General features: G+C 42.3%; 2 protein-coding genes across 3 annotated transcripts in view; both read left to right on the forward strand.

The window, feature by feature from the left end:
- The window catches only part of TPM1 (tropomyosin 1), a 186,793-nt gene that overhangs the window by 145,678 nt on the left and 20,501 nt on the right, over positions 1-20,614 (forward strand). The window lies entirely within an intron of this gene.
- The window catches only part of RAB8B (RAB8B, member RAS oncogene family), a 57,570-nt gene that overhangs the window by 787 nt on the left and 36,169 nt on the right, over positions 1-20,614 (forward strand). The window lies entirely within an intron of this gene.

Here is a 20,614-nt window from a genome sequence, read left to right on the forward strand (position 1 = left end):
CCCTCCTCCTGGGAGGGGCAGAACAAAATTGCAGGATGGGGAGAACAGTTCAGGGGGCCAGAGTGAGGATAGGTGGTGGAGAAAGTAAAAGAGAGCTGGGCGTGAGACAGGAGGCAAAAGGGGAAGCGGAATATACAGTTGAGCGGGTGTACCGAGAAGACGGAGAAAATGGGAAAGGGAGGGGAAATGGAAAGTGTGGGGCACAGGACTTTCTGCAGTAACCGAAAACACTGCTTACCATTTTCTCCCTCTTCTTCCTTCGGATCAAGTGCCAGAGAAAGAGCAAAAAGTGACTAAGGGTGGAATAATGTCTACAGGATATTAAATTGTTGTGTGAGTGTTAACGGGTGTTAAGAGAATTGGTGACTCTTGGGAATGGTGTGGTCAGGAAAATATGGTTCACTCCTTTACTACCATCGCCTAAGAAGCAACACTTCCCAACTTTTTAAATTCTTGGGCTTGAATGTTTAATAACTTCTCAGCAGAGGAATTGATCTTACATTCTGCCTGCCTTCCTATGCATTTTGCTTTGGTTTTAATTATTACTTGCTAAATGAATCACAACATGCACTGTACCCACCCACCCCCCTCCCCCAGTTGCTTTCAATTGATTCAGTTTTTCCTGATCTTGGTTGGGAGCTGTCCTTTCTGCTTTTGTACTGGCAAGACTTTGTGTCCAGGTAAAGAGATCTCTAACTTACCATAAGCTGAAGAGCAAATCAAACTGGTGTTTTTTCTTTTTTTAATTTTATTTATGTATTTTGAGAGAAAGAGCACAGGAGTGGCAGACAGAGAGGGAGAGAGAATCTCAAGCAGGCTCCGCACTGTCAGTGCGCAGCCCAGTGTGGGGCTTAAACCCATCACCCGTGAGATTATGACCCGCGCCAAAATCAAGAGTCACACGCTTAACTGACTGAGCTACCCAGGCGCCCCAAAACTGGTTGTAAGCTGCCTATACAAGTGACCTTAACATCATTTCCTTTATTAAATAGCTGCAGTTAATTAAGTACCTTAAGAATCTTAGCTTTTGGTTGGGTGATGTCTGTGGTTTCTAATAGTAGCTCACTTAAGCACCTTTCACATGGTTCTTACAGCATATTTCGCCATGAACTTCTGGGGTTATTACGGGGCTAGTGCTATGGTAATAATTGTATGTGAGTATTGTATGTTTTAAGGATTATTTACCATTAAAAAAAGAATATTTGGATATAGAGTGCTCTTAAAATTAAGAGCTGGAAAATTCTTTGGTTTGTTTGTTTGTTTGTTTGTTCTGGCCTCTTTCATATGGATTGAGTGCTCTGATCCCCCCCCCCCCCCACCCATGTTATGATGTCTGGGCTTAGGGAAGTTTGAGTTGCAAGTTCTTGGCAGTCATTCTTGAGTGGGACTTTTTCTTTTCTGAGGAAGCAGATTTTAAATGTCATGTCTCAAGTATATTCCCAAGAGATTTGGTGGGAGCTGTCACAGCAACCAAAGGACAGTAGTTTTGATGCTGGTACTAATTTCAAAACCCCAAATAAACCTTTTTCACTGTTGAATGCATATTGCAGTCCAGATGGTAAAGGACAATTTCTAACAAGTGGAGTGGGTAGCCTTTTGTCCATTCTCTATGTGACCCTCCCAGAAGCATTCTCTGTGTCGAAAGTGAATGAGTCTCGCTGATGCTGTTTCTGGTAAGCTCCTTGGATGACTTTTGCTCATTTGTAATAGCTTTATTAGTAACCCCCCCTTTTTTTTTTGCCCTAATTTTCGTTCCACATTTCCTCTAAGAGTATCTGCTTCCTTTTGTGATAGTAGCTTTTAAAAATTACTTTTCATGTTGTTGGCTTAGAATCTTTCTTGTGTGGATTTTTTTTTTTTTATTATTGCAATTGGTTCGGTGAAGGGTTGCAGCCATGAAGGCAGGAAAACCAGTATCCTGAAACTGTGTAGAACAGAAGGGAGACGTTAAATGGGGTGAGTCTCGTATGTGATCTTGCTCTTTATATTTCTGTGGGGTGGATGTGGTTAAAAGAGGCTCTGAGCTGTGTCTTCAGTTGACGTGGAGGAGGGGAAATCCATGCCTCTTACTTAGCCCCAGAACCCGACAGGAAGTGGTATCACACTGCCTTCAAACAGCAGGAAAACTTGTATACCTGAAACCTAATGCTTTGCACTTGAAATTAAGCTGGGAAAAGAAGGTGAATGTTAACACCATTCTAGTGAAAAAAGTTCCACACATTCTTCACTAACCACAAACGTAGGCTTGGAGTGTCCACATCTCTAATAGCCATGTCCACTCCCCCTCCCCACCTCCTCCCCCATCCCCAGGTGATCTGAAGTTGTTGAGGTAAGAGTTGGTGGTCTATCTCCTTCCAGTCATAATTGTTTTTTGAGGTACCCAATTGTGTAAGTTCCTGGGTTTCTCCTAGGTTCTGCTACAGCCTTGCTGACAAAACTTGATAAGGTCAACGTCACAGGAAAGAGTCATTTCTTAATGCCCGAGGGGTGTGTGTGTGTGTGTGTGTGTGTGTGTGTGTGTTTGTGTGTATGTGTGTGTGCGTATGCGCGCGCTCGTGCTTTGGTACCTACGTATGTGTGCTTGTTTCTCCCCATGAGGATACACGTTAAGTCTTAATTTTGCTCTGTCAAGGTGGAAGTCATTTTTTGAAAAAGGCATCTGCCATCCTTAGACCCTGTTGGATAGTGGTTCGGCCATCATGACAGGAAGGAGACAGTCATTTTGATTTCAGATACTGTTGTCTCACACACACAAGAACTTTCTTCTTACTTCTCTAAGGTCCTGCTACCTTCTCTGATACCCTGGCTTCCCTCATTTCCTTTCTGCTCTTGGGGGTGGTGGAGGGTACATTTTCCCTCACCTGGCCTATTGGGGATCCTTCAGTGTATCAGTCGGATAATATTTGTTGACTATTGCGTAGGGATGTTTTACCCGCTTGAAATTATAGGCCCAGTGCCTAGGACCAAGGAGCCTTTCAGTTCAGTTGTTTGAGAACTGAAAAAAGTTTTTCGATTAGCTCCCCCCAACCTCTTATGTAATCATAATTAATGTTTAATTAAATGTCTGTAAAATGTGACATTGAGACACTTAGGAAACAGTAGTACAGTCAGCTCTGCATCCTAATTCCTATGGGATGTGGGTGCAGTTTATTATCCGTATGAGGCCATACTGACACCTTGGAAAGGCCTGTCCTGAGCAAGGTACTGATGGAACAGAAAGAGAAAACCTAGCCCTGTCCTTTGACTGGACAGCGTGAGCGTCTTCCCCTGGCTGTCTCTCCCCTGCCCTCCCCCCTTCTTCCTGTTAGGGTATTTCCTGAGTGGTTTCATTATTTAGTTTAGTCATAGTTTGACAGCAGAAAGAGTTAGAAATTATCTACTTTATACCCTTGCCCCAATCTTGTAAATAGGAGCACGAAGGTGAAGTTGACAGCGTCAAGATCACGCAGCCGGGAGCAGCAGAGCTTAGTTCAAGTCTGTGTCACTTTTCACAGTCGAGCTGCTGCTAGTTTTGATCAGTCTGATCACCTCCATAAATCCAAGTCACCGCCTTTCCCAGGGAGGAATTAGATTTTGCACATGCGTTTTTCTGTGAGGAATTTCTGTTGGGATAACTCAGCACATTATAGCTGTCCTTTGCCCTTTCTTTTGTGTCCATAGTTTCAGATTGGAAGATCAAAGTGCATCCTGTCATTAACGTTCCTTCCATGTGCAAAATAACTAATGAAATCATGTTAATGGCAGTGTGCTGGTTAATTGTCGCTGCCTGGTCTCATCAGAGCACTTTTCCATGTTTTATTCTGTAACAGTGCATTTTTTTTCTTGGATTTGCTTTTCCTAAAATCAGGGCTTGGCAAACTGTGGCCCCCAGGCCAAATGTGGCTTGCAGCTTTTGTGCCATCAATAAGCAAAGAATGCTTGTTAACGTTTCTAAAGAGTTATTAAAAAATAAAACAAAGAAGAATATGCAACAGAGACCATATGTGTTCTACAAAGCTTAAAAATATTTACTCACTGTTCCTTTATAGAAAAAGTGTGTCAACCCCAGCTTCAAATTAAAAACTGTTTTTGGTTGGTAGCAATTCAAGGCTTTTATCAAGACTTATTGACTGAAAAACAAACTTTGTCATATTTACATTTTTATCCAAGATGTTATCAACATTTGGCCGAGCATAATCCAGATATGTAGAGCAAGTTGATTTTAATTTTCATAGTTGTTTTCCTTGGTTTCAGACTCTCAAACAAAACTATGCAAGGAACATGCAACTTCAAGTTGAACATTTTGTACATAAAGCTTTATTTTAATGTCATTGTGTTCTTTCAAAGCTGTCAGGAGGTTTTCCATCTAAGTGATAGCTTTGATAACCATACTATTTCAGAAAAAGTAGAACTTAATGCTTGATAATAAAGGGTTAAATTTACCTCCTCAATCAGTGTTTTAGTGCATGAGAAAAGCCATCCAACATATTAAGAATGGGTGTGGGGAAACTGAGTCTTGGATACAATATGGATATGTCCTAAGAATAAGTGCACTTTAAAAAGAGTTTTGCCAACTGTTCTATGTGGCCGCAAATCAGGGAGGAGGTTCTCTGGGCAACAGCACTGGCATTGTCTGGACCCACTGAGAAAGCTGGAGGGAAACAGGTTTGGATATTGTCTTGGGGGGAAATAAGTCTAGCCTTTGAAGACCAGGACAAATTTAGCAGTTGATCTGTGAATTAAGTCCCATAACTGAATCAGAAAAGAACCATGGAGCCAGAAGTGGAAGACCAGGGGGCTGCTGGCGTGGCCTGAGGCTGGCTCTAGTCTCGGTCTGCCTGCCTGCACACAGAGCCATCTGGGGCCCAGCTCTCTTGGGTGTAGTAGAATTGGGAATATTTTGCGGGAAAGAGATTTGATACAGGATGAGGGGAGGGTTGGAGTGGGGATGGAGAAGTAGATTTGCAGGGGTGAGTAATATTGTGGAACATAACATAATAGGGAGTTTGTGAAATGCAAGTAGCCGATCAAGTGGACTGGTTCATGTTTGGTGTTAGGGAGATATACGGCGAATTAGGAGGAGCAGTGGGGTCTGCGATCCGTTCATGTCCTGGCATCTGCCGTTCCTAGTGTTCTGGCCTTGGTGAGTCACTTGTTCTTCTAGGCCTTACTTCTTTCATCTCTAATAGAGTCTAATAATATTATACCAACTTTTCAGGGTTGCTGTGAATTGCATAGGGGCAGGAATCAAGCCTTTATTCACCTTTTAAATCTCCAAGGCCTGTATTAAATGACTCATCAACTGAACGAATGAATGGCTGGATGGATGAATTGTGAAAACACTGTATGAGCTCTACAGCATTGCTTGAGTTTTGGTTATTATTCCCTTCCATAGTATTATAATTACAGTATGTCTGAGATAAGATCAAAAGGGCTTAATCTGAATTCTTAACTCAAGAATGCCAGTAGAAAACGTAAAGGGACGTTTTAGACTAGGTACGGTATCACTTATCTTTCAGTCTCCATAATAAGCTGTTTAACACCCCGCTTCCCACCCCCCACTGACATAAATACCAAATGGAAAATGAGTGGCATCACTGGGTTTGCTTCAGAAGAGCTTTCAGCTTTGTCTCTGCCCATTAGCTTCACACAATGCAACAGATGCCTGTTAACAGTTTCATGCCCAGTTTTAATTAGCAGATGGAGCTCTGTTTGTGTCTGTATGCTGCCTAGTGCTTGTTTGAATGACAAGGTAGCGAGTGGATTGGAACCAGGCTGGGCATTTGGGTTGAATAAAGCCAAATTCTGTTTTTCAAAAGATGATTATAAATATTTATTGTATAGAACTTCTTGTGTATCTCACCAGAGTGGCATAGCGTCTAGAGTAAAACTAATGTTTGCAGTTACGTCTTCCGCTCTTATTGCCACTTTAAAATTACATCAGGTAGAAAAAAATTACCATTTTTACGGCTTCAGTGAAGGCTTTACTGTCATCAAGTGGCTTTCTTTGAAGACCCATTTCAATATCTTGGCATGGTGTGTTGAGGCATATGCAGAGCCGGGCTGAAATAGACTTCAGCACGAATGCCAGGGCTGGCTGGTTGGTAGTGGCCCCCTGGCATGCTGCCTGGTGTGGAGTTCTGAGCTCCTAACTGAGCTCACCAAGACCAAGGGCCCGATGGATTCCTGACCTCTGCGGTGGTGACTAAGGGAGAGAATGGGTGGCGTTGCCCTACACATTTGCCGTCTCTTTTCTCAAGTGAATAGGTAGCTATTTGTGGTTCATCCTGTTAGGGCTAAATTTCAGTAGTGAAAATGTTATCCTGGAATGATAATTGGATATACTGTATGTAGAAACGTGTCCTTTTCCTCTGCTCGGTTTTGTGTTTGGGGATTTGTCTCGTTTTGAGTTGAATTAATAAGAACCTTAAGGGAAGGTGCCTGATTGTCTTTAGAGGAAGAAGTGTTGCAAAGCAACGTAAAGTGGTGGAAACAATTGGAAACTGTTCTCTGCAGCCAACCTGTTACTTGGCTGCAATGAAACACCTATTTTCTTGCTGTATTGACTGTAGCATTCTGCATCAGTTTAATTAGGCACTCTGGTACTTACCTGTAGCTGAACCTTGGGACATTTTCCAAGTAGCTCTCCTTCCTCAGCCCAGAATTTTAATTCTTGGCACCCAGGAAAAAATGCTAAAGCTCTCTATGTCCTCATGTTCATCAAATTTAGTCTTGCTATCATTAAGAGACAGGCTATGGCAGTGCTAGTCGCAGCCCTGTGACAGCATTACAGGACTGAAGAGCACTTTGCAAATGCCGGGTTAGGTATGAAATCCCGCCTCATCATGATAAACACAACCACAAAGCAGTTAAGCAACGTGTAGTGTTGCATAGCTTTCTGCTGGCAGAGCTGAGACTGGCATGACTTCCCCACATTTTGCATATTTTGGCAAAGAACTTGGCAGTAATTATTTTAATAACTTATAGATGTTTTCCTGATATATAATGTAGAGGGACAATCTCTAAAATATAATATCAAGTTTTGACGTGAGATTTAGGATGATCTATTTAAAAGTTGAATTATAAGGGGTGCCTGGGTGGCTCAATCAGTTGAGCGTCCGACTTCGGCTCAGGTCACAATCTCACGATTTGTGGGTTTAAGCCCCACACTGGGCTCTGTGCTGACAGCTTAGAGCCTGGAGCCTGCTTTGGATTCTGTGTCTTTCTCTCTCTTTGCCCCTCCCCCCCACTTGTACTCTGTCTCTCTTTCTCTCTCTCAATATAAATCAACACAATAAAAAAAATAAAAATAAATAAATAAATAAAGGTTGAATGATAAGAGTTTGTTTCTTACGGCCTTGTGCAAAATTTGTCTGGAATAGGTATTACACAATATTGTAATCTCATATACACAAAAACACAAAGTCCATCACAAAAAAGAAGAAAAAAAGTTTGCATTGTGAGCTGTGACTAACTCTACTGTAATTTGTTTGCTGCCTATGAATTTGGATGGGGTAGCTGTTTATGGTTTTCAACAAAGAATTTTTTACTTTTTCTTTTCTAAAGGTCTCTGAATAAAATCTTCAGATGACATGGAAAATAATTTTTTATTGAGAGTCAACTCTTTCAGTTTTGGAATGATTCAGACCACTGTCTCAGTACAGTCTCTGTTAACACCTCACCCTTACCAGGGTTTGGGGAGAGGGGTTGGATTGGGAGAGGGAAGAGAATGAAAACAACATTCTACCCTCCTCCCCCTGTCAGTTTCTCTGGCTACGCCTTTAGTCTCTTTTGCTTTTGTTAGCAGTTGGAGAAACTATTGGGTAGGAGTTAGAAACTTCTGCCGGTAAGAGTGTGAGGACTGGGGGGTTCCTGGGTGGCCCGGTAGGTTGAGCATCCGACTTTGGCTCAGGTCCTGATCGCATGGTTCGTTAGTTCCAGTTCCGCGTCCAGCTCTGCCCTGACAGTGCGGAGCCTGCCTGAGATTCGCTCTCTCGGCCCCTCTTCTGCTAACTTTCTTTCTTTCTCTCTCTCTCAAGATAAACTTTAAAAAAGAAAGTGTGAGGATTGGGGCGCCTGGCTGGGTTGTCGGTTAAGTGTGCGACTCTTGATCCTGGGGTTGTAAGCTCGAGCCCCACGTCGAGTGTAGATTATTTAAAATTAAAATCTTTAAAAAAGGAAATAGAGATGCTTGGATGGCTCAGTTGGTTGCGTATCTGACTCTTGATTTCAGCTCAGGTCATGATCTCATGCTTGCTGAGTTTGAGCCCCATGTTGGGCTCTGCCCTGACAGCACAGCCTGCTTGGTATTCTCTCTTCCCCTCTCTCTTTCCCCCACTGCTCGCAATCTGTCTCTCCCTCTAAATAAGTAAATAAACTCTGAAAAAAAAAAAAAAACAAATAAAAGAGTGTGAGGACTAATAGTGACTTTTGACTTCATTGCTCCCTTACATTGTTTCGAACTCATTAGTAAAAAATTGGTGCTTGTCTCAGTCATAGCCGGTAACACGAACAGTGACAAATGAAGTGTCATCCACAAACAAAATAATTTGAGCAAGTGTGTTTCCTATTTTGTCTACTTACTTTTGTTTTGAAAATTTCAAATCATACAGAAGCATGAAAAATTGGTGGGACAAGCAAAATAATTTCTTTCACTTCCAGAAAATTCTATTATAATCAAATTTTAAGACATGCATGTATATAATATCAGAGGGGTGTCTCTATCTTGGCCCTTCAGCCTTCAACTTTGATAAATACCATTACATTTTAAATTTGTTTTTTTTTTCAATATATGAAATTTATTGTCAGATTGGTTTCCATACAACACCCAGTGCTCATCCCAAAAGGTGCCCTCCTCAATACATTTTAAATTTGTGTTGTGATCTCAGTATATGATTTATCACAGTTTTTATTCCAATTATCTGTTATTGCAGAATGTATAGTACTCTGAAAAACAATTGGTGCATGTTTCCAATCAGCCCTGCTTAAGCCCCTCCCCAAGGACAGTTAGACTGGGCCTGTTTTCTCATTGTGAAAGGCAGATACAGGCTTCGATGGTTTTCATAGTCTCTTCTGGCTGCATCATCCTGCGAGTCTATGAAATCAAGTAGTGTCTGTAAAGAAAAAAGGGTTTGTCCTTTCAGTGAATGACTGTGGACGAGGGTTCTTCTTGCAGGTGGACACTAGTGTCTTGATGACTTGAAGACAGAAGGAAGAAATAATGGCACTAGTTAATTCAAGCCACGCCTGTGTTGATGTTGTAAATCGGTTAAACTTTTTGTAGTCCTAAGGAGACTGCTGAAAGAATTTGAATTCTGTCTTTAAAAAATGCTTTGCTTTGAATAATAAAGCTAAATGTCACCAGAAAAATAACCATGTGAAGGTTGTAAAGAATATTTCTGTGAGAAGAGACGCATAAAGTATTTTCAAATTCTCTCATTTTCTTCACATAAAACATGGTCAAGTAGGTGAAAAATAATCGAAAAAGGTAGGAAACTTTTTGCTGCTTAGGTATGTTGGTGCTAAATTTCCAATTGACGCTTGGGGAGCCTGAGGCCGGCGGGCGTGGAGATGGCTCCAGGTCACCCAGAGCCAGGCTTTGGGTATCAGTTTTCAGACGTCAAGTCTCTTTACTCTTGCATATCATCTGCCTTCAGTTCCCTTGCTATGAAAAGACACCAGTGGTATAGCATAAAATTTGGACATTGTCAACATTCTGTAGTAAAAAATTCAGTGTTTGAACCAGGAGATGTAGGGGCCAAACACATCTCTGCCCCTGATTAGCCATTTGCTTTTGGTCAAGTCTTTTAACTTCTTCTCATGATCTTTGCTTTCTCACCAGTAAAAAGGAGAGACCGCGGGTGGGGAGGTTGCTTACAAAGCTTAGGGTGAGAACTGCAGAGATTTTGTTAGTCATTTACTACTGTCAGAAACGAAGTCATTTTCATTTTCACTACATTCACTCCTTCAGCAACTTTATTTAGTCCACCAATTTTGAGAGGGGGAAAGAGTAACAAGTATTCAGGCAGTTTAACACAATGATGAAGACGGCTCCAAAGTAAACATAAGAGGTTGTGAAAGCGCAGAAGAGAAAGCTTCTAGGAGGAAATGGCGTCTAAGCTGAGATCAGAACCCGAAGGAGTACTTAGTTGGGTAGAATGGGAGGGTGCTAGGAAGGAGGGCTCCCCCGCTGCAGGTGTACCAGACAACTTCTGGAAGAACTCAGGACATCCGGTCTGGCTGAAGCCTCAAGTGAGGTGGGAGGTAAAGTTGAACAGAAATTAGAGGACATGTTGTGATGGGCCTTTAAACCCGCTTAACGGTCTGTCCTGAGAACAGCGGGGGTCACTGAGGGTTTTATGCAAGAGACCAGTTAGATTAGCAGACAGTATCAGTTGCCTACCTCACTGGGACCCTCATGTTCAACTCCTCAATGATCACCTCTATGGACAGAAGTTGCTATCTCCCTGTTCTAGACAAGGAAGCTAAAGTTCTGAGAGAGTAATTGACTTGATCAGTCACATGAGTCTTAGACGAGCCATGAGCACACTCTGTCCACAACAACCTGCTCTTCTCAGAATGGGTCCTGGAGTTTTCCATGGGGCCAAGTGTGTTGGCACTTAGGCTGGAGTAGCAGGGCCTTTCAACGGTCTGTCACAACTGTGTAAACTGACTTGAGAAGTGTATTGCACGGAAAGACGAAATCAGCCTCTCCCTCGACAAGCTCCCACGCGGCTAACGCAGACATGCGTTGCATTGCCTCTTGGCCCTGGGAGGTCAGTGGACTTGCGGTTTGGGGTTGTCTCCTGGCCTCTAACCCAATCCCTTAGGAAGCAGGCAAACATGTGCACAGCAGAACGGGGGCAGGAAGGGACAGAGTTTAATTATGAATCCAACTGTCTTGTGAAAAGGGAACTAATTATACCAGCATCTCAGCACTGTCTCTCCACATGCGGCCGTTGGTTGTTATGCTTGTATGTTGTTGGCCTTAGATAGATGGCGATGTGCTAGGAAGAGCTGCTTTAATTGTGAGCTTCTTTCCTTTGACAAATTAAGTTTAGACTTCGTGCTAGCCTGTCCCTTTCTTTTTTTTCAGGGTGAAATCGTCTCTGCTTTGGGTTTTGTTTGTAAAGCCCTGCTTGGCAGCTTTCCTCAGAATCACGGTGACATTGTAGGCTAGACTAACACCTGATTTGTTTGCTAGCCCTGAGTCTGCAGCATGCTGCTGTGGGCCAAAAAGCAGAAAGGCCCAAGCAGCTAAACTTGATAAAACAAAGTCCATTTGCTAAAACCCATGAAGTTGCCTGCTGGCGAGTCCCTAGGTCTCTCATTTAGCCTTTGCATTCTTGATTTTTACAGTGGTCCTTTGTTTCTCTGAGCCCTTAAAAGCTCAGGAGCAGAGCTGAGATCCTCCTAGAGGCAGGCCACCAACATCAGAGAGAAAAAAGTGGCCTTGTGCTACTGTAGCAGTGGCTTTCAGTATACGACTGTGGGCAAGTCAGTAGTCAACTTCCTTGGCCTTCCCATTTCTTCAGAAGCAAAAAGGGCGTGTTGAGTGTTCAGTACACTCAAATGACTCTTCCAAAACTCTGATCCTAAGTGATAACCAAAGGATTCACTGACAAAGGGGAAAAATAGACTTAAGAACACGAAATAACATGGTGTAGATAAACGAACTTGGGCTGCTGAGACAAACTCTCAAGTGAAGTCCTGTTTGAGAGCCTTGGGCAAATTATTTAAGCATTTTCTTTATTGATCAAGGAAGGATGGGAACTCCCTTTTAGGTTTTTTGTTTCATTTTTTATTTTGAGAATGAAATGCATTATAGTGTGTATATTATCTTTGGTATGTGGGACACACACAAAAGAGGAGTGCGTGTGAGGGAACTCAGTCCCAGTTCACTGAGGGTAGACCCAGACAGCTGTGAGGGAGGACACTGGCAATCCCTCAGGCTTCATTGTTACAGCACTTGCTTTCAATAAGAGCGAACATTTATTGAGTGTCTGCTGTATACTAGGCACAGTTCTAGGCATTTTACGTGGATTAACATTTTTCATGATTGATCCATGTAATTCACAAAACAACCTCTTAGATGCGTTGTTATTATTTCCATTTTCTGAAAGAAGTAGTGGAGAAACAAAATAGTTGAATAACTTCTCTGGGGCATATAGGCCGGTTAGTAGTAAAACTGACTCAGATTTGAATCCAGGCAGTCTGGTTCCAGAGTCTGTGTTTTTAACCACTGTGCCTTTCTGTGCCACCAGCAACTCAGAAATATTAAAAAAAAAAAAAAGGTTAGTTATCTTCAAGGAAGCGGTGTCAACGTGGCACCACTTCTGACCAGTGACCAAGTGGTGACATCACCAAGTCTTTTGACCTCCTTGGTATCAGTTTTCCTTTGTTGCAGAGGATTATTGCGAGGTGGTTTAATGATGGTACTATAGTAAAGCAGTTAGCATAGGGTCTAGCATGCAGTCAGTCTCAGTAATTACTGAAGGGTTTTGTTTTTTTCCAGGTAATTTAGGAAGCCCTTGTTGGAATGAGTTCCATAAAAATTATGAATGGGAACATTTTGGTTACTTAATGAGGTGTGCTGCAGTTTTCTAGAGAATTAGTTCTTACGGTTGAGGCCCACATGCATTTTATGAAGCTAGAATTAGAAATATTTGTCTTTAGCCTCATTGTCACAGTGGAGGTGATTGTCCCTGGCCTTAGCTGGTGTTAAAGGAGGTGTCCAAGAACAAGCCCTTGACCCAGGGACAGCATGTCAGTGTAATGTAAGGAGCAAATTCTCTGCAGCCTCTGGCCGCTGCAGACTCCCAGGGCATCTTGAATTCTTCCTTTGGGTGAGAACAAAAACAAAAACAAAAAACAGTGCAAAATACCCTGTCTAGGAGGGACAAATGTTTCAATTTAAATATTCCAGCTCAATGTCCTCTGTTAGGGCCCTGAATTTTAAGTGGAGCGAGTTTCTGAGTGAAGTCTCCTGAATTTTAATGAGTTTGTTTGCATACATGAATTTGAACAATACATTAAATCTTGAAACACCCTCGCTGATTCTAATGGAGTAAATTACCCAACTTGAAAGTTAGTTGATAGGTTTTTCTTTACCAAATAATCAAGATGATGATGCTTTAATCTGAAAAAAGTCATTAATCACATTTTTACAATATTGATACATGCTATTAATTTCTTTTTAATCATTAAACTGTCTTATCAAGAGAACTAGGGGAGTAAATGTGTCAGTACGAGCGTGAAGCACAATTTTCCCCCTTGTGATATTTAGTACTTAATGAATGATGACATGAACATGGTAAGCATAAAACTGAAATTGGGTTTGGTTTTGTACAGTACTTGCTTTGGACCACGAGGATGAGGTGAGATGCTCTTCACTTGTTTCAGTTTTTTTTAAACATTAAAACAATATGTACAAGAGGTGACAGGGACCAGGTCATGAAGGGCCTCGAGGGCCAGTGTAAGGAAGATAGATTTTATTGTGACTCTAGTTGAAATAACATATGCAGAATTATGTGTAGGGAAGGGACACATACATGATTTGTAATTTTATTTTATTTTTGAGAGAGAGAATGAAAGCTTGAGTGGGGGAGGGGCAGAGAGAAAGGGGGACAGAGGATCCTAAGCAGGTTCTGCACTGACAGCAGAGAGCCCGACGCAGGACTCAAACGCAGGAGCCTCAAGATCATGACCTGAGCCGAAGTCAGATGCTCAACTGACTGAGCTACCTAGGCGCCTCTATGATTTGTAATTTTAAAAGCTGCAGTGGTTTTAAGAAAGTTCATTTTGGGGCACCTTGCTGGCTCAGTTGGTAGAGTGTGTGACTCTTGATCTTGGGGTTGTGAGCTTGAGCCCCACATTGGGTTTATTAGAGATTACTTAAAATCTTTTTTTTTTTTTTTTTAAGTTCATTTTGAGGTTTAATGGCACTGAAAAACCATGCCATGGAACTCTCTGGTCCAGTCCATTCCCCAAAGTTATGTTGCATCCAGAAAAGTATCTTGTTAACAACCTTCAGGTGGCCAGAGTCTTCCCTTCTAATAAAACATAAAGATTGTGATGGTGGGTTCAGTTAATGCTCCAAACAGTGAAATATGCCAAAATCGTGGAAAGAGCAGAAGCTTTCAGAACATCACTTCTGATTGTGACCTTCTGGCGGACAGGAACCATGACTCGTCTCTTCAGAGGTGGTTTATCTGATGCTCAGGCCCACGGTATCTGTGGGATAAGTAAACTAACACCATCTATTTCCTTCTGAGGAATGGATCTTGGGCTCCTGAGTAGTGACATCTCATCCATTAGCACATACATAAGCTTCAAAGGATGTGTAATTATCACCTGTTATTGCTTATGGTCTTTTTCTAGACGCAAGAGCGACAAAATCAGTCTGTTTCTTTTTTTACCCAGAGAACAAATGCCTGCTAACTTCATTTATGCTCAGCCATAAATGCACAGTTTGTGGAACATGGAAGGCCCTCAGTGAATGTTTGTTGAATGGATAGAGTTGGCAGCAGATGCCATCTTCTCAAGTCCCAGCTGTACATGTGGCTCACTCACATCTCTTCCCAATCGTTTCCAGAAAAGACCCCACAACCTCCTAACCAGAGCTTCCTCAACGTTTTTTCTTGCCATCTCTGATTTCTGGGTACTTTCACTGTCCCAACTTTCCTTTCCCCTTCTCTCCAAGGAGGTAGTGCTGACCTGTTGGTTGATGTTCCTGTTAACACCTTCCCTTTCTCTTGTGACGGGGCCCTGGCTGTCGTCCCCTTCTCTCTTGCATCTTCTGTTTTTTTCTTTCTCTTCCTCTGCTGGCCCTTTCTGCTCCGCTTTCAATCCTGTTGAAATTATTCCCAGTCTAACAAGGAGACCCCATAAATGTATTGTTTCCTCAATCCCCCCCATCTCTTCCTTTCCTTTCCTTTGTTGTTTTACTCCCTGAAAGAGAAGTCTTGTCACCTGCACTTTTCTGTGTCTTCACGCCTTAACCCCTCGAAATCCTGCTCCACCTGCTTCACCGCTGCGTCCAGGTCATCCTGTCCTCCTCACTGAACGGGCCAGTGGCCCTTTCTCCGTCCTTGTCCCCCTTGGCCTCTCAGCAGCATTTGGCACTGTCGATCACTTGCTTCTTGAAACTCATTCTCCTACCAGCTTCCAGGAATTGTCTGCTCCAATTTGCTTCCTACTCTTCTAACTGTGCCTTCTGTCTCCATTGGTAGCCTCATTTCACCTTTTAATTGGAGTCATTTTCCAAGTGTCTATTCTCGATTTTTTCCTTTTTTCTCTTTTGGAAATTAGACACTTTAATACACTTTGTAATCACATTCATCTGCGTCATTACTGCGTGAAGGTCTGTCTCCCCTCTAGGTTGGCACTCCGGGAGCACAGGTGCTGGATCTGTTGTTCTTCGTCGTATCCCTAGCACCTGGTACAGTGCTTGCAATGTAGAAAGGGTTAGAAAATCCTCAAGTGATGAACAAGGTAGGCTTGCCCCCTTCCAAGGCCTTCCATGTGGGACTCCCCAGCTTTCTATCTCATTATATCTCCAGCCTTTCCCAAACTCCTGCCCTGCATGTCCCACCTCCAAATGAATTCATCTCATCCTCTTATCTCATACCCCTTCATGAATTTTTGTATATCTTTTAATACTACCGTCAGCTTCGTGTTGTTTACTTTTTCATTTATCTAGGCTTAAGACCTGGAAGTCATCTTAGGCTCCTTCCTTTTCCTCAAATTCTGCATATGATGCGTTGCTGAGTCCCTTCCTTTCTGTCTTCCACCGCCCTGATATAGGCCCTGCACACCTTTCACCTGGACTTCGCAGCGTCCCCTAGGTGGCCTAGGCACTTCCATCATCACTTAGGCAACACCCCTGCCCCCATTCCATTCTGTCCACTTTGCTCAAATTCACAATAGAGCATAGCTCTAGGTATTAATCATGTCACCTCCTTACCCCTCCTCTTAAAAGGCTTATTTTTTACTTTGCCTAATTGAGTATAATTTTCTCAGTGTATCCTTCCAAACTCCCTACAGTGAGGCGTCAGCTGTATTTCCTACTGTTTCTTAAAGGAGTCCTACATCCAAACCCAGGGCCTCCTAAACAGGTGTACCCAGCAGGCTGTGGCCACGCTTTTGCCTGACCAGTGTAAGGTTACTAGCTGCCCTTTTGTGAGAAGAAATGCCATTTTTAAGTTCCCGAGATTATGTGCTTCCTACATTTTTGGAATTCAAATGCTCTTTTATTTGTAAAATGATGGTGATGATAGATGGCCATTATTGATCTGACTAACATCTGAAAAATTAAAAAATAAATTGCAATAGAATTCTTGCTGTTTTGCTTCTCTGGGGGAGAAAAGCCTATTTCCAGCCCAGCAAATTTTATGGAATAACAGTTCCTAGGTTAGAATATTCCTTCTTTCAACTTCTTCCCTTCTCCCTACCACTATCCCCCCCCCCCCCCCCCGGAAACTTTACCGGTTCACAAAATTAAACTTTCTAGGAATCACTGCTCTACCCAGAATGGGTGGTTTCATGAACACACTTCGTATCTGCCTATAGACATCCTACCTTTCATTCCTGATGCTCCTCGGATGTTCCTTTTTTGTGTCACCATGTCACAGCCTTTTCCCAGCCCTCCACCACTGGAAGGTGCTTCCTGTTTCTTCAGTGGTACTTGGTACCCTGTAGTACTTTGGACTTGTGCACGACATCTCCCATGTTCTTCCTGTGTTCAAGTAGAACGGGCTTCCTTCTCTGCGTCCCCACCTCCCCACCCCCATGATAACTTTCTTTAGGACAGAAGCTTGTTTCTTCTTTGTGTTCTTTGCATTACCAGACATTGTACTTGGCACATAATTGTTGCTCAAAAAAAATTGTCATGGAACCGAAATCTTCGCCTGGTGCTGATGAAGTAGTTAGGTCAAGCTCTCATCTTTGGAGGAAAGGGTCTTTTAAAAGTATTCGTTCAGACTCTTTTTTTTTTTTTTTTTTTGATGATTCTGAAATTAAAATTACAGTTGCTTATTAAAATGTGCTGAGAATAATTGCCCATTTATCTTTTAAAGACACACTCATCTTAGACTGTAGCAGCTCCAGATATCTGAGTCTTGGATTAAGGTCTGCTGTGTTTGCGGTGGTTAAATTGAGAAATTTACACATTTCATTTGACATCTTTTGTGAAACCTGTGAAATCGTTGTTGGCATGTTGATTTTGATTTCATTTCGACAGAGGAGGCCCTGAAAATGTTCTTTGCCCCAGGTGGTCGGTTACGATTTCTTTGCTTCTGGCCTTCCCTAGAGTTGTCAGCACCCTGTGAACATTGGCCTGATCAAGACCATGAGGTTTTTCTCTGTGTCTATATACAGGCCTGTCACTTCTTCCCACTTTGTCTATTTCTACTGTCGCTCCCCCCCCCCCCCCCCCCCAAATCTTTGGTTACTGCGTTTGAATTCTGCAAAAGCACACCTGGATGAGAAATACATATAAAACAGCTCAGCCTCCTAGGATATGTTTGAGGCACTCTTCAGTGCCAAATACCTTCTTCTCTGGGTTCCTGACCATCCGCAGTGGGGCCATGTTTCCCCATTTCCCACTGAAGTGCTGAGATCATTTTAGACATGGAGAAAATGGCAGGGTTTCTGACACGGAAGCCCCTGGCAGGAGAAGGAAGGGTGTGCCACGCCTTCTTCTGTCCTGCCTTTCCTCCTGAAAAAGGGATGGGGAAGTGAGTAGCACTGGCCACGGTGGCAGCCACAGCTGTGGGCACTGACCACTGGGCCAGCTCTTGGCCTCCTTTTTTTAAACTGTAGACTTGTTTTCTATTACGAGTGACAGGTATATAAGTAAAAGATGAGAAACTGAATTGTCTCTCGGGGAGAATGAAAGTTTAGCATCATACCACAGGCATTTTCTAGCAGCATACTGACAAGATATGTGGTATGGTTCTAATTAACTTTGAAGAGCCAGGCCTTAACTCAACCTAGAGAAACTTCTTTTGCCAAAAGATACTACTGCGCGGTGACCCATGGGAGCCCTTGCCGTATTGAAGGATAAAAGCAAGGCTAGAGTTTGGGGGAGGATTCTTTGGTTTGTTGGGGATGTGGAGGGCTTATCTGCAAAAGCCCAAGTAAAAATGAATGATCAACTCTACTTTCATTGGCTTAAGTGTTTTTTGCATTAAAATCTCTTTTGACTTCTCTGGCCTTACTTTTCTTTTTTGACAGGGGAACAAATAATAGAACATCCTTTGTACATCAGAAGTATAGAAATTGCCGAGATTATGGGGAAATTCAGGAACAGATGTTCCTGAAACTGTAGCAAAATTCTTGCCTCTTTACATGTTGGGAGGTTGGGAGATTATTGTCTCACTGGGATGTTATAACTGTCCTCTGTTCTAGGCTGTATACACTCGGTATATCTCTTATTGACTGGCTTATTTAATCTTACCGTATTTTAACTATGTTGGTCATTCAAACAAAAAAGAATATGTAAGACCCTAGAGAGAGCCTGAATTTGAATTTTCTTTAAAGCTTCTTGGTAATGGGGTGCCTGGGTGGCTCAGTCAGTTAAGCATCCAACTTTGGCTCAGGCCATGATCTCTCCACCTGTGAGTTCGAACCCCACGTTGGGCTCTGTGCTGACAGCTCAGAGCCTGGAGCCTGCTACAGATTCTGTCTCTCCCTCTCTCTCTTCCTCTCCCTTGCTCATGCTCTATCTCTGTCTCTCTCTCAAAATAATAAACATTAAAAAAAAATTTTAAAGGCTTCTTGGTACTGCAGTTGGCAAATACTTCCTTTAAATATATCTTGTTAAAAGTAAAAGTAAGTAGGGGCACCTGGGTGGCTCAGTCAGTTAAGCCTCTGACTTCGGCTCAGGTCATGATCTCACGGTCCGTGAGTTCAAGCCCCGCGTCGGACTCTGTGCTGACAGCTCAGAGCCTGGGGCCTGCTTCAGATTCTGTGTCTCCCTCTCTCTCTGACCCTCCCCCATTCATGCTCTCTCTCTGTCTCAAAAATAAATAAACATTAAAAAAAAAATAAAAAAATAAAAAAAGTAAAAGTAAGTGTGGTAGAATTCAAAATTAGCCCCCAGTTAAATCCAGTTATGGTTTTGGTGGATTTTTGTTTTTGTTTTTGTTTTTGCCAAGCACCACATTTTCCTTCATATTGTCCCATATTGACTGACCAGTGTCTCTCATATGTATCCTATCTGAAGGTGAAATGCCCCTAATTAATTGTTCAACATCACTAGGAGCCCTGTCTTCCCAGCACAATGCATTGTGGTCCTGCCTGAGTTGGTATAAAAGCATCCTTGGTGCATAACAAACGGAGCATGCAAAACTAGTTCACAGCAGAAAACAAAATAAAACAAAAACAAAAAACAAAAAGCAACAAAAACTTGATACCTAAGTTGCTGTTGGATAGGTCACCGTGTTTGTCATTTTTAAACCACTGGCATTGTGAGATAAAGTTGTTAAGGGAGGGATTTTCATCAGCACCTTTTCTGTTTCGGTTTATGTTCACCTGTGACTCATATTTATTCTAGTCTAACCCCATTTTGCTTGGAAATTTTTTGTATTAGAAAATGTCACTTTCAACTAGGGGAAGGGAAATTCTGCTGGAGTCTCAGAAGAGTCAAGATATTGTAGTGATAATTTGGCATTGCTTTTGACTCAAGGGAAAAAAAAAAGAATCCTCACAAAGAAAAGTGTTGTGAAGTACAAAGTGATTCTTATACATAGACACGGAAAGGAAATGTCATCTCTGAGCTCTACTGTGGGAAGGAGGAGGGTAGAGATCAGGGAAATTATTATAAAAATTTTATACATGGTGGGGAGATCGCCTCTGGACTTCCTCACGTTTCCCTATTCACTAAAACCGCTCTAGTGAATTGCCTCCCGATTGGTATATGAATAGGAAGAAAGACACTAGAACTCTTAAACTTGATCTTGAAAGGCTCGTCTTCACATATAATCATCCACAGATGTCTGTATGTGATTATATATTCCCGTAGAGAGGGAATGATAAATGTAAATGAGAACCATGATACAATTTTGCCTTGCTTGCTTGCACATTTTCAGAATATAATTAAAAGCACATGCCACTGTCAGTAGTTAACTATGAGGTTTGTGTTAGGTTTTTGTAAGACTCTGGCAGAAACCTAAAGCATGTTTTAGTATCTAAGTCTTCCCTCTCTCCTGCTTCCCTCCCTCCCCACTCTTCCTGTGTCCCTTCCTTTTTCTTCCCATTCTCCCCTTTGAAATCAAAAGGAAACTCTCTAGGTTCTAACTAATATCTCTTCAAAACTAGGGATAATTTAACCTTTAATACACAGATTAAAATAATTTTCAGTTTTCTACTTCCTAGCTGGTACCTGCAATTGTAACTAAGTTTTACAAGATAGTTGCTTTCTGACTTCTTTCTTCAAATAAAATCCAGTGAGAATAAATGTCTTCCTGGCACTATTTCACTACCCAAAACAAGTGAATGTGTAGGGAGGTGGCATGTGGGAAGGGAGGCAGAGGTTAGATTAGGGGAGCAATCGTAGATTAGGCCAGTGGATTGGTGTTTGGTAAATCATGGTCTTCCAAATAGTGCCAAATGCCCAGAAAAGCCCCTGTACTGC

The sequence above is a fragment of the Panthera uncia genome (assembly GCF_023721935.1).
Source record: "Panthera uncia isolate 11264 chromosome B3 unlocalized genomic scaffold, Puncia_PCG_1.0 HiC_scaffold_1, whole genome shotgun sequence".
Lineage (NCBI taxonomy): Eukaryota > Metazoa > Chordata > Mammalia > Carnivora > Felidae > Panthera > Panthera uncia.